Source organism: Halyomorpha halys, unplaced genomic scaffold (genome assembly GCF_000696795.3).
Source record: "Halyomorpha halys isolate HHAL.00 unplaced genomic scaffold, Hhal_1.1 Scaffold10.1, whole genome shotgun sequence".
NCBI lineage: Eukaryota > Metazoa > Arthropoda > Insecta > Hemiptera > Pentatomidae > Halyomorpha > Halyomorpha halys.
In genome coordinates, this window is record NW_027107501.1 from 524,969 (window position 1) to 529,640 (window position 4,672).

The 4,672-nt window shown below is 28.1% G+C and overlaps 1 long non-coding RNA gene and 1 other non-coding gene across 4 annotated transcripts in view; both read left to right on the forward strand.

Annotated features, from left to right (window-relative positions):
* Positions 1 to 4,672, forward strand: part of LOC106678233 (uncharacterized) — a 208,455-nt gene that overhangs the window by 143,654 nt on the left and 60,129 nt on the right. The window contains exon 2 of one of the 3 annotated variants that reach the window (XR_010842986.1): positions 3,965 to 4,113. The exons of the other annotated variants lie outside the window; for them this stretch is intronic. This is a non-coding gene — a long non-coding RNA (uncharacterized lncRNA). The remainder of the gene's footprint in view (positions 1 to 3,964; positions 4,114 to 4,672) is intronic. 3 annotated transcript variants of the gene reach the window in all.
* On the forward strand, positions 3,245 to 3,326 carry TRNAL-AAG (transfer RNA leucine (anticodon AAG)). The gene has a single exon. It is a non-coding gene; the product is annotated as a tRNA-Leu (tRNA).

Consider the following 4,672-nt stretch of genomic DNA (forward strand, 5'->3'; position numbering starts at 1 on the left):
GGAATAAATAATAATAATAATAATAATAATAATAAAAACAGCTTTATTTACATTCTTTACAGAATTAAAAGCCTCTCCCTTGGGAAATAAGAGTCCAGTATATAAACTTGAAACATCTAAAAAAATGTATTCAACTTTAATAATTAAATTTTTACATTAGTTTATAATTTAAGTTAATTACAAACTAAACACCCTGTACAATGGAAAAAAAATTGATCAATTCTAAGCTTTAAAATTATCGCTTCAAATACCAAGTGTTTGATTTAAATACTGTCTAACTCAGGTAAGAAAAATATCCCAAAGGGTTAATCGAGATAGGAGATTTTTTAAACTTTATTTAATTGACAGGTATTTCAATCTACCACACTATTGTGGGCAATATGTAATAGTGGTGAATGGTCACATTCATACTAAAATAAAAATGAAAATAAATAAATAAATGGAAGAAATAAAAAAGTACATAAAAATAAATAAAATGTCTCTTAAAATATATACAACTAGAATGATAAAGAAAATGAACATAGTCAAACTATGTGTATGAAAAAAAAAAATAAATACGAGATAGGAGATGGAGATGGAGAAATATTTCAATAGGTAATGTCTTTCAGATTTCTACAGTTAAATTTATATTAGAATCAAAGATTTGGAATCATACATGCCGATAGAACAAGCAAACAAACATTTATAAAAGCTCTTTAATTGACCAATATCTAAATTCAAACTTGCTCGATTTCACTCAAGGACATAATAAACAAAGAAACAGTTGCTGGCGCGAATCCGGGTCAGCTCTATTTTGTGACATGTTTGTTGTTGCTGTCAGTAGTGGCAACAAGTAGGCCAAACATTTACACCAACGCAGTATTTTATCTGTAAGCGCTTTGCAAAAACCAGGCAACCGCGCACTATTCATAATGATTACTTGCTCACATCTGGTAGCAGTCGTAAATATTTTTCCGGCCTATCATAGTAATGAATTCCCAATAGTACACAGTGGGAGTTCTTCTTCGAGCATGCTCTGGAACTAGTGAGGATCTAGATTTACGTTTGGAATGAGGTGAGAACATTGTAACGTAAGGGATCAAGCTGAATATACGAGATTCATACATCGGTGATTTGATCTAATAAAAGCTCATCTGACGAAAACAATATTTTGATTTTATTTTGAACTGAACCTTTTCCATACGCAATAGGTTAGATACACCATAAAAACTTTTTTTGTCACTCTTAAAGAAAAGCAGATTGATATACGAGTGCATAACCAGATTTTAGTTTGTTTTTTTTCGTATACTAAAGATTTCATTATTTTATTTATTTTGGTATTTCTCCACTCCCTCCTCTCACGGACAATCCTTCATCTTCTGATTCCCATTTTTTTTTTTTAATTTCATCTCATCTTCCTCTACAGCATCTTCCACCAGGTCGGGCTTCGAGTATGCGTTTGGTGACTGATCCCAGGGAATATAGACTACATAACCGCAGACATATGATTTAGTTCCCTCTTACAATTGACACCAAATATGATTCGCGTACATCTGACACAACTCCTCGTTAGTGCGATTTCTTCGTGTACATATTCGCATACTGACCCATATATAACAAGATATTAATTTGTAATTGTAATTAAACTAATTGAATAATAATTACTCAGAATGAATTATGAACAAATTTTAAATGGAAATAAAGAATAATCCTTATTAAAAAGAAAAAGAAAAAAAAACCTTTGGAAAAATATTTAAAACTTTGGAAGAAATCAATTATTCAGGAAACAACAAAAACAAATTTGTTAAAAGCAAACAAAATTATTGAAGATTAAATGCATTTTTAATTTTTCAAAGAAAAATCTTCGGTTTGATCGCAGAATGGATTTGTACCGGCTAAAAGAAAAAAATGAACAAATAATTTAAGGAAATATGTGATTCAGGACAAAATACCTAAAAATAACAAATAATTCAGAAAATATGTGATTTACAACAAAATATGTAAAAAAAGGCCAAATATTTAAAAATATGTGATATAAAAATGGCTTCTTATGGCCAGAAATGTCTTGAAACATCTTTAGTTAGTAAGGAATCGCAGATATCATGGTCAGGTAAAAATATCTGAAAAGATAAAAATCCTATCCCTAGTTATTACCTTCAAATATAATGATTTACAACTGATATTTCCGGTTAGATTGACTTACTATAATAATAATTAGACAGAAATTTAGCTTTTTTATTTGTAATTTTTATTATTATTTGTTTTTAGCTTAGATTTTGAATTCAAAAGAATAAGTTTACGATGTATTTTTTTTTAATTTTACAATACAGAATATGTTTATTTATTTGTGAAAGATAAAGTCTTGTATAAATTTCATTACATAATATACAGTTATAAAACAAAACCTGAGTCTAGTGCTTCATTACAAAAACAAAAAACATAAGATAGAAAAGTGCTGCACAACAATACAATAAACAAAAAATAAAAGAAACTGAATAATACAAACCTATTGACATAATATTCCTTACTCCATTATATTAAACATAAAATAATGATAATTATTTGAAATAATCCAAAACGTAATATATGTACACATATTAGTGAAAACTATATATGCCACAATTTATGTGCCTCTTATAAAGTCAAACTTATTGCATGCTGTTACATTGTAAATATAGAGTCTGTTCAATTTAACTCAACTCTCAATATTCAATATACTTAGGATATTTTGCAGGTCAAAAGATATGGATGGGGTGGCTTTAAGATATATTGTATATTTTCTTTAAAATTTTATCTGTAGGTTGGACAATGTGTTCAAACTACCATTGAAATAGCTTTTGCAGAATGGACAGAGTTGGATTGCCTTGAATGTGATGGTTTCGCTTCCGTGGTGTAGTTTGATGTTTCCTACTCTTAGTTGGCAAGTTTGGGAATGTATTAACATTGAAGTAAAACATTTTGAAAAATGGTTTATAAATTGTTTTGCTAAAATAAGCCTTTATATATATTCATTTATGAAACTATTTTTAAGTTGCCTAAAATTAGATGTTGATTTTATGCAGTTCTATGTAGGTATATTATTATATACATAAATATATGTTCTCATTATATATGAGTTGAAGTCATTGATACCATCAGGTGTTAACAAAATAATCAGGAAGTTTTTCTTTTATAAAAAATTATGTAAATAAATAAAAATAACGAAAAAAAATTATAAAATCATAATTTTTTTTAATTTACATATTTAGGAGGCCGTATTATTAAGGGTAGCGTGGCCGAGCGGTCTAAGGCGCTGGTTTAAGGCACCAGTCTCTTCGGGGGCGTGGGTTCGAATCCCACCGCTGCCAAATTTTTTATATATTAAATTTATCATTAGTCATATTTTTTTTTCAGAGTAATAGTAAACATCAGGATCTAAGTAGTAAGGCATGCACATGTTTTTCTTTGATAGTAATTTAAAAAATGAATTTTAAATTTAATGCATACATATTTTGTATATTTTTAATAAAGTTAAACCTAATAACCATCATTATTGGCCATCGAAAATCCGATGCGATTAATTAAATAATTAAAATTACTTTTCTAGTGTTCAATTTTCATAATCTAATCCGTTAAAATTTCATACTTTTATTAAATACCATCATAATAGACAAGATATTATTGGAAGGTATAAACACTAAATTTCTGGTGCGTAGTCGGAAAATAAAACGTTGTATACTATACCCCTACGTATTCTAACTAATAAATATTAAGATATTCCAATTTTATATAATCAATAAATATTTAAGAATAAGATAATAATAAACTAAAATGAATACCTAACCAAAAAATGTAACTTAGCTATTTATATTAATTATATATTCTTTAATCAATATTTTATTTATATATTAATTAAATAATGTATTATATATTATTACCCGATTATTAGAATTTTTTTATAATAAAAATGTTTATTTGCACTTTAAGAAGTGAAATTGATTTTCAGCTCTGCCTTTGGTAATGTAGAAGCTTTTTTTTTTTGCAATACATTTATAATTCAAGCAATGAAGAAAAGGCCAGTGTCATAGTACCTTTTAGAAAATTAAAGACTGCCCCCTCCGTTTTTCCTCGGTTTGATACTGGATTTGATTAAAGGTAATCGTAAATAGACTTGCATACATGTAATATTTACTTTATTTTAAGCATCAGAAAATGTCTTAATTAATTATGAAAGTCAGTAAATAAAATAAATTTAAAAAGGTAGGAAAATCGGCGACCCATTGTGGTTATGATCTAGTTCAGAGTAATAGTTCATTTTACGTTGAATTTCAAATTTGTTGTTAAATAAAAATTGTCTTAGTTCCTTCGATCTTTATTCTTTAATACCTTCATTTGTACGCTGGATTACGGAAACAATTAGGCTAATGAACTACGAAACATACGCAAACAATTTTCCTAACATAAACAAAATGTTTCCTTCAATACTCTATTCCGTTAGACCACAAAAAAGTACAAAAGGAAGTGAAAAATAACGAGGAATAAGATTGAAATTGGAATTCATAAAAGAATAGAAATCCGTTTCCCCTAAACCCGGTCCGGGTATGTAATGGAAAAGGCAACCCGGAGAATGAGACAGGATGATTTGTGATAATTGCATAGGATCTAGGGTCTTTACCGGCTCTGGAAAATAATTTAGAAAACTCCAGACTTCCTA